The following is a 15876-nucleotide window of genomic DNA, read 5'->3' as shown; positions in this document are numbered from 1 at the left end:
GCATGAAAATGACCCAGCTTTATGGTCTTAGTTCTGGAAGAGAAATCAAGGACAGTCTGTGTATGTGACTGGAGTAAGGCTCTGGCCCTCCAACCTCTCTGAAAAAGAGAAGGCAGATAGCCAGGGACCAAACATTCCCTTGAACGTAGCAGCGCTTCTGCCCGTTGCTATCGCCACAGGCCTCTGGCAGTGCTCCAAATCTGGCAGAGCTCTGAGTGGTAACAGAATGAAGCAGGCTTAGATCATCTGGCAACTTCACAACCAAGCCTTACTCCAACTTGGCTATTTTTCATCTGACTGAAGGATAAGGATGAAGCAAAATTACTAGGTACTCCTGATATATGTATAGCCCCTGCTGGGGACAGGAAAGGCAATCCAAAATTTTCCTCCAACATGCTGCACATGGCATAACATACATGAACCCTGTGCTTTCTGTCACCTCCTGGTCTTGGTGTTCATCTCTCCTGGCTCCTGGAGGGCATCTCCTCAGCCATCTTCCAGGAGACCCCACCTCATTCAATATAGATCATATTGCTAATATGTTCTGCTGGGCCTTAGTCCACCAATTACTTCTTTGGCAGGAGTACTAGGTAAATATATAGTCCACAACCACTTCCTTCCAGACAAGAAAGCTAGGAAGCTCATTATTCCTCTTCCTAACCCCAGAATGAATACCACCGTGCAATCGTCCTGATGCCCAAAGTCTATGTGTGTGCTTCTATATCCACCTTAGTAGGTAAGAGTCTTTAGGAAATGTCTCTGTAGGAACCTCAATCTCATCTGTGTACAAGGACGTAGAAGATGACCTTTTAGATAGGCCTTAGCTAGTAGGAGACAAATGGGAATCTCAAATGCCTACCCGCTCCCGTATATGACGAATAGCTCAGCATAAGGCAAGGTTTCCTGGATACATAGACCTTGGTTTATTTGAATGGGAACATCTCAAGCTCCTGCTTCAGGCATCTAGTAGATTGAGTTATGTGCCCTGGGAAAAAATATTATTAATCTTAATCTGCATTCCTGTGATGTGAGCCCATTGTATATAGGACCTCTTAAAGATATGTTTAATTAAAGTGTGACCCAGCTGTATGAGGGTGATCTTAATCTGGAATACGGAAGGCTTTATGAAGAGAGAGCCACAGGGTGGAGTCAGAACAGAACGTCAGTGGGAACTGTCTGTGGAAGCAGATATTTTAGCCCAGGAACCCCAAAGAATGCTGGCAACCAGCACCAGAACACTACAGATTTCAGGAATAAGGCAAGACTTTATCTTTTTTTTTTTTTTTTTAACTTTTTTATTGTGTAGTATAACATATATACAAAGCAAAGTAATAAAAACAATAATTTTCAAAGCACTCTTCAACGAGTAGTTATAGGACAGATACCAGTTTGTCATGGGCTACCATATGATTCTCTCAGATTTTTTCTTCTTGCTGCTCCAGAATATAGGAGGCTAGAAGGCTTAAATATTTTTTTATCACCACAATTGATTTTTTCTTTCTTTTTTGTGAAAAATAACATATATACAAAAAAAAAGCCATAAATTTCAAAGCACAGCACTGCAATTACTTGTAGAACATATTTCATAGTTTGACATGGGTTATGATTCCACAATATTAGGTTTGTATTTCTATCTGCTCTAAGATACTGGAGACTAAAAGATATAAATTTAATGATTCAGCAGTCATATTCATTTGTTAAATCCTGTCTTCACCATTGATCCTATGGTGATCCTATCACCATCACCTTTCTATCTTTCTCTGCCATTAATACTTTATTGATTACACTTCTTTTCCCCCTTTTGGTCAGGATGGAATTGTCGATCCCACGGTATCAGGACTGGATTCATCCCTAGGAGTCATCTCCCACGTTATCAGGGAGACTTTCACCCCTAGATGTCATGTCCCACGTAGGGGAGAGGGCAATGATTTCACTTGCAGAGTTAGGCTTAGAGAGACTGAGGTCACAGCTGAGCAACAAAAGAGGTCCTCCAGAAGTAACTCTTAAGCATACCTATAGGTAGGCTAAGCTTCTCTGCTACCTACATGAACTTCACAGGAGTAAGCCTCAAGATCAAGGGTATTGCCTATTGATTTGGGTGTCTCTAAAGTTTGACACAGTATCAGGAGATTTCCTGATGGTAAAGTTTAATTATTCCATATTTTTTCTCCCATCCCTCAGGGGACTTTGCCAAAACTTTTTGATTATCTGCTTAATATACTCTAGGATGTATGCAGGCATTATATTAGGCTATACAGGATTAAAAGGCCTCTTTCTTATTCTGTGCTCCCAGTGTTTCAACTGTTCAAATGATCTATCCAGACAGGCTGAGTTAGATGGTATGTTACAGAAAATTTTGATTCCAGACCAAATAAACTTTTCTTCCTTTGATCTCAAAGATTATGTGTGATTCTAATACATAGACATTATCTTCCTTACCCCTGTGTTCTGAATTACTTTAACCCCAACCTGATTGACTTCATTCTTTCTCTAAATATCAGGATATATGTATGTATAACATATATAAAACAGCCTCTCGAAATCCAGAAATAATAATTATCATTCCGGACTAAATTTATCTGCTATAAAAGCTTACAATATAGTCCCCTATTTTCTTGTAAGTATTTTCTAAAGGAGACCATACCATTGTTGTTCTTTTGTTTCTGGCTTATTTTGCCTCACCAAATGTCCCACACATTCATTTACATCATTGCTTGCCTCGCGACTTTGTTCCTTTTTTTGTAGCAGCACAACATTCGTTCATAAGTATACACCATCGTTTGCCAATCTAATTCTCAAGTCAGTGCATCCTTCAGTCACCTGCATCCATCAGGCATCATGTATAGTGGCCAAAGTCCACAGTCCATCAGCACTCTCAATTTTAGATAATTTCATTGTTCCCAAGAGAAAGAAAACCAATAAATATGCCCTCACCAAATAGGAAATATAAACCTCCCCTTAACCCTTGTCCCTCACCCCATTATTTACCTCTCCTGTTGCTGTGGTAGTGCTGATGTTTTCCTTTTAAACATAGTCCATAGCATGCAGTAGCAGTTTCCCCTCTGTACCCTGGACTTAAAACACTCTTTGTACATGAATCATACCTTTCAAATCATTCTTGCCATAACTAATTTATATTTCTAGTGTTAATCAGTGGGACACAAAGTTCTATACAACCCCTTTCAATCTTGTTCATCGTCAGTATGATAATATTACTTATATACCCACTAGAGAACTGCCTTCACTTCTATCTATTCTCTTACATTGGAGTTCAACCTCATTAGCTAACCATTCACCCATCTCTGGCTTCTTTTTATCTCTAAGTCCCCTATATTCTGTATTATAAGCCTCTGATTTTACCTTTACCATTATCATAAAAGTGGAATTGTACAGTATCTGTCCTTTTGTGTCTGGCTTATTTTACACAGCATTATATCCTCAAGCCTCATCCATCTTGTCATGTGCTTCAGGACGTCATTGTGTCTTACTGCTGCATAATATTCCATCATATGTATATACCATATTTTGTTAATCCACTCATCTGTTGATGGGCATCTGGTTTGTTTCCATCTTTTGGTGATTGTGAATAATGCTGCTATGAACATCAGTGTGCAAATGTCTGTTTCTGCCATTGCTTTCAGCTCTTCTGGGTATATACCAAGTAGTGCTACTGCTGGGTCATAGGGCAACTCAATGTTTAGTTTCCTAAGGAACAGGCAAACAGTCTTCCATAATGGCTGCACCATTATACATTCCCACCAGCAGTGCATAAGTGTCCCATTTTCTCCACATCCTCTCCAACATTTATAGTTTCCTGTTTGTTTAATAGCAGCCATTCTTATAGGTGTGAGGTGGTATCTCATTATAGTCTTGATCTGCATTTCCCTTATAGCTAATGAAAATGAACATCTTTTCATGTGTTTTTGCGCCATCTGTATTTTCTCTTCAGAAAAATGCTATTCATATCTTTGGCCCATTTTATAATTGGGTTGTTTGTTCTTTTGTTGTTGAGTTGTATGATTTCTTTGTGTATACAGGATATCAAACCTTTGTCTAATATGTGATTTCCAAATATTTTCTCCCCGTGAGTTGGCTGCCTCTTCATCTTTTGACAAAATTTTGTTATCTTGATTTTGGACTTCTGGTTTGTTAAACCATAGCCAATAAATTACCATTGTTTAAGCCAACCTATTGTGTGGTATATGTGACAACACCTCAGGCAAACTAAGACAGGGCTTGTATTCATTTTAAATAAATATTTATTTAGACTTATCAGGGCACTATTCTAGGCCCTGGCACAATGATAAACAAAGTAGATAAAGTTTTATCTCTGGTGGAGTTTACAGATAGTTCTCAATAGCCAGCTTAATGTCACCTTTGGGCCTGTCCTGAAAAACAGGCATTTGAAAACCTGAGGAGGAATTCTTGGGCCCCATCAGGACCTTGTCGGTGACAGATAGTAGCAGAGTAGAAGTCCCTTCATGGACCAAGTACTTTAATCTCTTGGGGTTAATTTACTGATTTCAAGATAACAGTAATCATTCGACTGTATTAAAACCTCAAGTAGAGAATAGCTAAGTCTCTGGTTTCCTGAAGCTCCTTGCTATTGCACTTTTGCAGCTAAACTCCCCATTTAGCACCACCCTGTCATAATCTGACCCAACATGGCTATACCCTGTCCAGATCATTACTTCTGATTGGCAAAGGAGGCCATTCCATTTCTGGAGAACACCAGTGTCCCTACATTTATTTTTCATGAATTTGGGCTCAGTGGAAGTCAACTGCCTGGCTTGGAAAAAGAAATTTCTTGCTATCAGGGCTTCTACTCAGGTTCGAAAGCTTTCTAAGGGAATCTGTTAGGTACTACCAGCATACTGAGGCATTTCGGGGTGATAGGATAAAGCTGGAAACTGTTCATGAATAGCTAGAGTTGCCACCAGGGGGGCCTTCTCCCAGAAGATGGCACTCCAGAGGAGATTGATGGGGAAATGTAATATTTATTACTTTTTTCAAGCATCTATTTGATACAGCCTTAAAAGGATTTATAATATACTTTATCATACAATAATGCATAAAATAGAGGCTCTGCCCTGAGAGATAATCTAACTAAAACGTTCTAAAATTCTTCAGCCCCATGTATGGGGCTGATGTGACCCATAGTCAAATGATCCAGGTGGCTAAGTATCAACTACAAAGTGCACACCTTTGGACAGTGGCATTTCTGAGAGCCCCAGGACCATATGAAGGAGGTGCTGAGAAATCTTGTAGTGTGAGGTTGGGTGGCGGCATGTTCTAGCCAGGGTGATCTGTGACAACATGACACCTCTTACATTTTACATTTCAGAACTTCCCTTGCCTCCTGCCCTTACCTGGGACAAGGATACCAATTTCCCTTCACCCCCAATACCCCATAGCCATGGATCAACTCCATCCATTCCCATATCATTTACAAGCTCTTGAATCCCCAGGCTAAGCCAGGGTCCAGGAGATCCAAACCTTTTTTCTGTGATCATCAGACAGTGAATATTAGAGCTTCTAGTTTCAAATCAGGATTAACAACCCTGCTTTATTGCTAGCTCCCATTAAATCTGAACCCAGAAAATACTTTTTTTTCTATTGAGTTTGCCTGACTCAGTTAATAGCCTCCTCTGAGGACCAAGACTGGAAGCCACACTCCACCTTCCAGGCAAAGAGGAAGCCTTCACAGGAAAACATTTACTCTTTGTTCACCACATGGAGGCAATGGGTATAAGCTGATAAATTGTCTTTAGTCTTCCCATTTTTGAAAGCATTTCCACAGTGAAAACATTTTCCATTGTAGTTCACTTTTTTAAAAAAAAAAAAAAGAAAAACGTTCACAAGCTATCATTGAGCACTTTGACTTTCCTGACAGAAAATCTTCCGTTTCTTATTACAACAGATTGTACCCTGAGCAGCAGGATATCAAATCCCAGGGAATCTTTTGGGATGCATTGAATTTCTCTCTCCTGTTGAATCAATCTCTTGCTTGGCTGCCTCTGCAGCTACATAAATGTTATCTCTCTCTTCCTTTTCTCATTGCTTCGAATAGAAAATAGAAATTCCCATTTTTCCCTATAGGGAGCCAACAGAAAATCAGAAAGGCCCAGGAAGTGGGAAACAATGGACATAACTTTGAAAGGATCAAAAGGAATTGATTAAAGCTGATTTGTATTTCATGTAAAGTACATGTTTATAAACTTTTAAAGTTTTGATCAGCACACTCATACGCTATTTATTTGTGTGTTTTGAGTGAAGTTCATATTGAATTTTCAGAAATTCTCCAAGGATAGATGCATGGGCCTTCAATTAAATTGCACAAATAAAACTGATTTATCAAACCTCATAAATTTGATAGCGTATAGACAATGGTGATAACATTTGTAAAGAACAGTAAGAGGTCCTTGAAATAAATGAAAAATGGGGATTAAATAGCCCCCAAATGATAATTCCCCAGTTTTTGAGATAGCCACCTTATTTTGAGCAAGAAAATTTCCTTTGGGTTAGTTAGCGAAAAGCACTTGAGCTTAGGAGACCATAAGCTGGCTGGAGAAATGTGTTAATATTCTTATTGTTAGATACATTCAAGAGAGGTCTCTCAGCCAAGTGCTAGGAAACTGGAGTGGCAAAAAAGCAGTGTGCTACAGCCATCCAACAGGGCAGAGGGTGGGGGCACAGAGAGCAGCGAGGGAGAATCGAGACAATACCCTGCTCTGCAAAGAGTCAGATGGATGATGGAAATCATTCTTATCACATAAAGGACACCAATCATACTATAATACTGTCCTTCAGAATTAAAGACGAACAATTCTGTTCTCACTTGTAATGGGAAATATCACCATAATGTCTCCCAAAGTAAGATAAATTGGGTTCAACAATTGTAAAAGCATCTGCCAGCTATTTGTTAACATGATCTTTTTAGAGGAATAGGTGAAAGGATTTAAGAACTCTCCTCTACCTTTCAACTTTGCTCAACTGAAAAGTAATTGCTATTATTTATTAAGAGCCTACTGTGGACCAAGCAACTTGCTCACCCTTCTTATCATCACAACCACACTGAAGAGGAAATTAGCTTGTCCTCCTTATCTTCTATGTGAGGAGGCTGAGGGTGATGTAATTTGCCTGCTAAATTGCAGAGCCAAATTTCATAAACAACCCTTAGGTTAATTCATTTTATTTTGATTATAATTTACAAAAAAAGAAAAGAAAACTATATTAGAAGATTGAACTTAAATTTGCATGGTTATAAAGGCTAATAGAAACAAGTAGTAAAACAGCAGAGGTAAGCTCTGCATTATTAGTAGTTACTTTAAATGTGAATGGTTTAAACTATACAGTTAAAATGCAAATCAATGTTTGCTTCATATATTTTGGGACTTTGTCATTAGGTGCATATATATCTATAAACATTATCCCTTATTGAATTACCCCTTTAAGAGTATATAGCGACCTTCTTTGTTCCTCATAACAACTTTTGACTTGTCTATTTTATCTGATTTAAGTATAGCTACCCCAGCTCTCATTTGAATATTATTTGTATGATATATGTATTTTATCATCCTTTTATTTTCAACTTATTTTCTTTGGATTTAAAGTGGGTCTCTTGTAAACAGCATATAGTTGGGACATATTCTTTTTTTTTTTTTTTTTTTTTAAAGGAAAGACAGAGAGAAGGAAGGAAGGATAGAAGGAAGGAAGGAAGGAAGAAAGGGAAACATTTTTAAACATTTTCTTGTTTTATTGTATTCTGTTTCTCCGTTTTTGTTACATGGGCTGGGGCCGGGAATCGAACCGAGGTCCTCCGGCATAGCAGGCAAGCACTTTGCCCGCTGAGCCACCGCGGCCCACCCCAGACATATTCTTTTTAATCCATTCTGCCAGTCTCTGCATTTTAACTCTAGAGTTTAAACCATTCACATTTTAAAGTAATTACTAATAATGCAGAGCTTTCCTCTGCTCCTTTACTACTTGTTTCTAATTTTATACCTTTTTCTGTCTTCAAATTCTTCCCTTAATTCCTACTTTCATATTTATTTGAATTTTTGTAGAGCATCATTTTGATTCTTGTCTCATTTCTTTCTCTATATATTTTTCAGATATTGTCTTTGTGGTTCTCATGGTGATTCAATTTAACATCCTAAATCTAAAACAATAATATTTGATTTGATGTCAAAATAGCAGTATACATACTATTCCTATGCCCCTACTTCCCCTCCAGCTCTTTGTTGTACATGTTACAAATTATATCTTTATATAAACGTTGTATGCTCAAAACCATAGATTTATCATTACTTCTTATGCATTTGCATTTTAAACCTGCTAGAAGTGAAAAGTGAAGTTACATACCAAAAAATACAATATAATAATACTGGCGTTTATAATTACCCATGTGGTAATTATAAGAGGTCTTTATTTCTTTATGCTACTTCAATCTACTATCTAGTGTCCTTCCTTTCAGTCTGAAGAACCCCCTTTAGCATTGCTTATAGGGCAGTTCTAGTGGTGATGCACTTCCTTTTGGCCTTTCTTTTTTTTTAACCTGGGATGCCTTACTCGCACCCTTGTTTTTGAAAAAAAAGTCTCACCAAATATAAAATTCTTGGTTGGCAATTGTTTTCTTTCAGCCCTTAAGATATTTCTTCCTGCTGCCTTTTTGCCTGGATGGTTTCTGATGAGAAATGGGCTCTTAATCTTATTGGGATGCCCTTGTATAACATATTGCTCTTCTCTTGGAACATTTGGAACTCTCTCGCTGTTCCTGGCATTGATAGTTTGATTACTATATGTCTAGAAACTATTCTCTTCAAATTTATCCTGTTTGGAGTTTGTTAGTCTTCTTGAATGTGTACATTCATGTCTTTTGTTAAATTTGGGAAATTTTCAGCCATTATTTCTTTTAATATTCTGTCTTCCCCTTTCTCTCTTGCATTTCTTTCTTAGACTCTCACAATGCATATATTGGTGTGCTTAATGGTGCCCCACACGCCTCAGAGGCTCTGTTCACTTCTTTTTTGTTTTTTGCTCCTCAACTTGAATAATTTCATTGTCTTATCTTTCAGTGTACCAGTTTTTTCTTCTGACAGTTCAAATCTGCTGTTGAAACCCTGTAGGGATTTTTTCCTTTCAGTTATTGTGGTCTTCAACTCCTGTATTTGTTTGGTTCCTTTTAAAAATATGAATATATTATTGAGTTTCTCATATTGTCCATTCATCATTTTCTTTATATTCTTTAGTTTTTTTTTCTATATTTTCCTTTTCACCTTAGACATAGTAAGGATCATTTTTTTAAAAAAGTTTTCTTCCACATGTCTAAGTTCTGGTCTTCTTTATTGATGATTTCTGGATTTTTATGTTGTTCCTTTGGACCAGCATTTCCTTTTTCTTTACTTAGCTTGTTTATCTTTGTTTTATACTGTATGTTTTAAGCCTGAGCTGAAAATGAAGTTCAGTGTCCTATCTTTTCCTGTCCTGTTTCTTGTCCTGGCCTTGTACTTGCTGGTGGCTTTATGAATTCTCCTGTTTACAGGAATTTGAATGCCACCTGTAGGCCCTATGAAACTAACTTCCTCCATATAATACTGTTGTATGTCCTAAAGAAGATAATCCTTTGCCCGAGGCCAATTTGATTTAGTTGTTTCTTACAGCTGTCTGCAATCTACTTCTACCTGCAAGGCATGTTCTGGGAGGGTGAACCAGAGATGAGTTTCCTAGTTCCGTCTTTCAGGCTACCACCCAGTAGATTGGCACTGGCATATCTAGTGTACGCATAGGGGTTACTCTGCTCTCTCCAGCACAGGGCCAGAGCCCCATAATGGGAGCAGAAGCTGGTTCCACATTGTGCTGGAGAGTAGTTGGGGAGGATCCAGGAAGGGCTCCATGAGCTTCTCCTATCATATTTTAAAGCTGCATTTTCTTGATTTGGCACTAACCCAATTACTGCAGACTTTTAACTCTTTTCTAGAGTTCTGAAGAAGATAGCTGTCAGTTTTTGCTAATAGTTCAAAGATTCTGTCAGAGAACAGTACATTAGAGCATCTTACATCTCTATCTCGGTTGACCAGAAGCCCTGAAGAGAAGATTCTTAAAGCCACATTATATGAAAAATGGCAGATAAGACCTGGAAGTGTTTCATCACAATCTAAAAAACTTCCTGAAGAAAAGGGAGACCTGCTATAAGGTTTTCACATATTTAAAAGGCTATCACACAGGGAGGGAATAGAGTATTCCTACTGTCTAGAAACGGGGGAACTAGAACCTGTGACTTGAAATTAGAGGAAGATACATTTTTTGGCAGAATATTAAGAACAGTTTATGACAAGTGCCCAATAATGGTACATTCGATTTTGAAGGGTAGTGAATTCCCCATTTTCAGAAGTATTTACACAATAATTTATCTTTGGGAATTCCATCAGATAAATTTCTTTATTGAAATAAAGAAAGAAACTTTCCCTTCTTACATTGAGATTTCCTCCAAAAACATTTCAATCTCAGCCAACAATTAAGTACAGAAAAAAAACGAATTCAAGTCTAATTCTCAAATGCCTCTATTATCATTTCTTTAAGTTATGGTTGTTATATATCCTTCCCTATCTCTGCCTGGTTTTAAGAGAACATCCTAAGGAATAAGTATAGCTTTATAGTTAGTAATTTTTTTAACTTATTAGGCAGTAGAATAAGATAAATGATGTCCCTTTGTTTCATAGATGTAAACACACACACATGTATTTATACATATTGTACACACACATATACAAAAAATATATCTCTAATCTGCTGCATGGTGTTTTTCTACTGAAATAGTTGCTAACCTCTAGAAATTAGAAGAATTTTATATTTAAAAAAATTTGGGTTTCTAGCTTTGCTTGGGAGGTTGGATGACTTGATGACTGTGACTCATATCTCCAAAGCAGCTACGCTAGAGTTGTGTAGCAGCAGCCTTTTTAAAAATTATTTATTATTTATTGATATATATTATATATTCACATACCATGTAATCATCCAAAGTGTGCAATCAATGGTTCATAATATTATCATATAACTGTTCGTTTATCATCACAATCAACCTTTTTTTCTTTTTTGTGAAAAATTACATATGTACAAAAAAAGCAGTACATTTGAAAGCACATTGCAAAAAAATTGGTTGTAGAACAGATTTCAAAGTTGGTACAGGTTATGATTTCACGATTTTAGGTTTTACTTCCAGCTGCTCTGAGATAACTGCAGACTAAAAGAAATATCAGTATAGTGATTCAGCACTCATTTGTTAAAACCAACCTTCTCTGTATAACTCTGCCATCACCTTTGATCTTTCTCCTTCTCTTTAGGGGTATGTGGGCTATGCCCATTCTAACTTTTTCATGTTGGAAGGGGAGCAGCAGCCTTTTTAAACCTGGCGTGCACACTCTCAAGTTTGCCATAGTTTTCACCACTCCCCTACCAAGCCAGCTTCACTCATCCGCATCCTGTCTACCACTACGGGCTTGTAAGTTTGTGACCTCTGCCCTAAATGTCCCTTTTCCCCTCTTCTAGCACTTTGCTGTCAGTTATCAGAACAGCCACTGTGAGTAGAAAAGCGTATTAGTTCTCTGTGGCTGCTAGAAAAACAGAAATTTACTTTCTCACAGTTCCAGAGGCTAAGAATAAAAAATCAGGGTGTTGTCAAGGCCATGTTCCTTCTGAAGGTTCTACAGGAGATTCTCTCTTACATCTTCCAGGTTTTGGTGACTCCAGGCATTTTTCAGCGGTGGCTGCATCACCCCAGCCTCTGCCTCCTCTTTGCATTGCCTTTTCCTCTGTTGTATCTTCTGTTCTGTGTTTTATAAGGAAACTTGTCATTGGACTTAGGGTACAACTGGCTAATCCAGGATGCTCTCATCTCAAAATCCTTAACTCCATTGCATCTGCAATGAGCCTTTTTCCAAATAAAGTTACATTCCCAGGATCCAGGGATTAGGGCGTGACCTGTCTTTGGGGACCACCATTCCTGCTACAAAGTGTTAAGGTGTGCAAGGTGTATAGGCCGTCTCAGAGTCAAAGAACACATGAGAAAGCAAACAGTTTCTTTTCACCTGTGAGGTTTTCACGAAAATACAATATTTTTACTTTAAAAATTAAAGTAAAATGTGGAACTATTCACTTTCAGAGATGGATGAATAGAATATGAAGTCTGAAGATTTGCAGACATATAACATCTGGCTAAAAGTTACGTACTCCCCCTGTCTTCTGTTTCTCATGCTGTCTGGGTCTTCTGTGCTCCAGGGCCTCAGGACAAACACCTAACTCCATTTCTCTTGAGCAGTGTTTTCCATTGTTTTAAAAAAAGAGGATCCTTGATCGAATGAGGTTAGGAAGAGCTGAGGTAAGTACAGTGGCTTAAGGTCAACTTGCTGAAACTCAGTTTCTAAAAACAAGTCCAACAAAAGCCAATTCACCTGACACTAATTCTGGGAAGGACCAATTTCCCAGATATACCAAATGATGAGATATAAGTTTTGTCAGGAATTTTGGAGACTGGTATTGAAAGATGCTTTTCTAGATATAAACTACGCTAATATTGCTGTTGCATGAGGTACAGGTTTTTTAAAATCTTTAAAGTGCTGGAAGGCTGGCAAAACAGAAATCAGCATTATTTGAAAAAATTACTATTTGAAATATAATTTTCTGTTCAAAGATTTGACATTTTGTATGTGACGGATTGCTTCAGCTATATTTGGTTTACTTGATATGTTTTTGAAATGTTGTCTTTTTAAAAAATTAAGCATTTTTAATGTTCTTTCACTGACTCCTAAGTGGCTTATTAACGTCAGATTTGTATATCTATCAGTTTAGAATTTAAATCTAATTTAAATTCATTTAAAATTCTAATATCATCGGGATACTTTTGAATTTATATTCAATTTAGAAAATCTTGTCTTCCTTTAGCTGTAGGGAATTTTTCTTTTTAAGGAAAATTTTTCAATCTGAAAATTTTGATAGTCATCTGTAAAACTTCTGTGTTTCCTATGTCTTGGGCCTTTCGTTTTTTGTACCGAGAGATATCTTTGACTTTATCCTCCAGGCCATTAATTGAGCTTTTATATTTTATTCTGGTCTTTTTCTTGCTGTAAACTTTTCTTGAATTGTAGATGCTTCTTGGCTGCCCATTCCTAATTTTTTTTAACACAAAATTCGAATTAACTATATTTCCCCTATAGTCAATAACTTCTCTGTGTCGAATTTTAAAACCATGAAGTAAAATAAAATCTCCCAAATGGCAAGGTATCAGAAATCCAGATTTAGCTACACCTTATTTGTGAAAATATTACATTCATTTTATTGGTCTGGAAAAGAGCCATCATTTGGGTCAAAAATGAATTTTATGAATCAAAGAATATTCTACACCTTCGAAAAGAAAATCAGCAGTAACATTCTCACTGAACATTGTGAACTACATTTTTCTTCATAAAAGGTGCATGCTATTCTGCACTTTTCCACCAAAAGTAGTGGTGTATGTTATGTTTGTTATATATATATATATATATATAAAGTTGTATCCTGTGGCAGAAAAAAACTTTCTCTTTCACTTTTACTAAACAACTGGAGAAAAATTTCAAGTCTGTATAAAGAAAGTATGTTCAAATCTCCATTTATATTGTACTGCATTTTTGACAATTGTCACATTTTTAGTAAAAGTAATGAAATGTATATATAGTACACTAAAGAGTTTTTCATCAAATGCTCAAAGGATTAAAAAATAGAAGCAGAAAACAAAATCATTGTGATGAATAAAACTTTTCAAAAATGAGAAATCCAGGCAAAGTTTACAAATTCTTTGTCATTTTGAAGTCCCAGAAAATGAACTTTGGATACTTGACAACTTTAAGGGTTTTCCCCTTATACTTTTGCATGTAAACATAGTGCTGACCTCAATGCTAGATACCAAACTGCATCCTGGTAAGTAACATTCTGTACTCTTTCTGAAGAATATAAATTTAGCCTTTGAATGAACAATGTATGAAATCTGCTCTCTCGTACCTGGTAAAAACAACTGCTAATAGCAGCAGTCAAGTGTCAACATGAAAATATCATTTCAATCAGTTAGCTACTCATAGGTTCATCTTTGAAACAGCAGCTTCTTAGAGCAAACAGTAAGGAACAGAAAATGTATACGTGATGAAACTTTCTTTGCATTAGAGAAACTTGCAAATAAATACAGTTCAAGGGAGAATACTTTTTACCAGACCTATATTAGTCTACTTGTTCAAGAAGCGCTTACCACATTTTGTCATTTGTATTTTACATATTGCTATTTGGATAACTCAATTGAAATGCAGATCTTACAAAAGAATAAAAACATAGACAAGTATGCACATGCCAGGGACCAAATTTGAGGGTTCAGATTTTCAGATTGGAACGTAAGTACCAATAAAAAAAACTGCTGCTGGACGTTTGAAGCTGTGCTCTGTCTTGCTTTATATTCATACCAAAAACACCTGTTCCCAATAAGCCAATTTATTTTTTCATCAGGCATTGCCAGATGATTTTGTACTTTAACCTGGACAGTGATAGTTCTTTACCCTCTGTTGCTGTGAAACATGACCTGAGCTAAAGGGAAAGACTGATTCTCAAAAGGCAACTGCTTCAAGTCAGGAACCAGAACAGTGATTTTAAACAGACTTCTTCAATATCTTCTTGCCCTTTTAAAAAAAAAAAAAGATTACTTTTAGTGTAACGGTCCTTCCTTTTGCTAGTCTTTGGCAAATACTTCTGTTTTGGCAAAATGTTAGTGGGCTAGTGTTTCTCTGTTATCAGCTGCTTTCACTTTAAATGTCCTGACAAGCCAGTATTTTTATGTAAATGCTTCCACCAAGTGCTTGAATTTAACATCCTTGTTTCCATTCTTGTCATTAGTGTTCAGTCAAAACTTGGGGGAATACAAGCTTATGCTTTCTTGTAGTATCTGAGAGACCAACCAACAAAATAAGAGTTCCAGACCCTTTTCTTTTTGGGTTTATCACTAATTGCAGGTGTCATATTCCTTAGTGTCATATATTTGACTTATGCAAGATGACATTGTGCCATAGAGTAGCAGGTTTTATACATTGTGGGACACTGGGTATACAAAAATACACTTTCCAATTATTACATCAGTATCTGAGCATCAACGTACAACTTGATCTCTTTTGTTTGATCTACATATTCTCATATGTATCTTCCCAGCAGGCCTATGGTTCTGCATCAGAAATATCAATGATATCAAAAATATCAATAAAAAATAAATTGGCTTATTGGGAACAGGTGTGTTTTAGTTTGCTAACTGCCAGAATGAAATATACCAGAAACAGAATGGCTTTTAAAAAGGGGGATTTAATAAGTTTCTAGTTTACAGTTCTAAGGTCGAGAACATATCCCAATTAAAACAAGTCTCTAGAAATGCCCAATCTAAGGCATCTGGGAAAAGATACCTTGATTCAAGAAGGCCGATGAAGTTCAGGGTTTTTCTCTCAAGTGAGAAGGCACAAGGCAAACACAGTCAGGGTTTCTCTGTCACCTGGAAAGACACATGGCGAACACAGTGTCATCTGCTAGCTTTCTCTCCTGGCTTCCTGTTTCATCAAGCTCTCTGGGAGGAATTTTCTTTCTTTATCTCCAAAGGTCTCTGGCTGGTGAATTCTCTGCTTCTCGTGGCTACGTGATTCTTCTCTGCTCTGTCTGAATCTCCAGCTTTCTCCAAAATGTTTCCTCTTTTATAGTATTCCAGTAAACTAATCAAGACCCACCTGAATGGGTGGAGACACGCCTCCACCTAATCCAGTTTAACAACCACTCTAGATTGGGATTCAAATCTACAGTACTGAATAGGGATTGGAAGAAACGGCT

General features: G+C 37.0%; 1 protein-coding gene across 4 annotated transcripts in view; it reads left to right on the top strand.

Annotated features, from left to right (window-relative positions):
• The window catches only part of SMYD3 (SET and MYND domain containing 3), an 876127-nt gene that overhangs the window by 762692 nt on the left and 97559 nt on the right, over positions 1 to 15876 (top strand). The window lies entirely within an intron of this gene.

This window comes from Tamandua tetradactyla, chromosome 7, assembly GCF_023851605.1.
Source record: "Tamandua tetradactyla isolate mTamTet1 chromosome 7, mTamTet1.pri, whole genome shotgun sequence".
NCBI classification, from domain to species: domain Eukaryota; kingdom Metazoa; phylum Chordata; class Mammalia; order Pilosa; family Myrmecophagidae; genus Tamandua; species Tamandua tetradactyla.
This window is presented reverse-complemented; position numbering and strand designations above follow the sequence as displayed.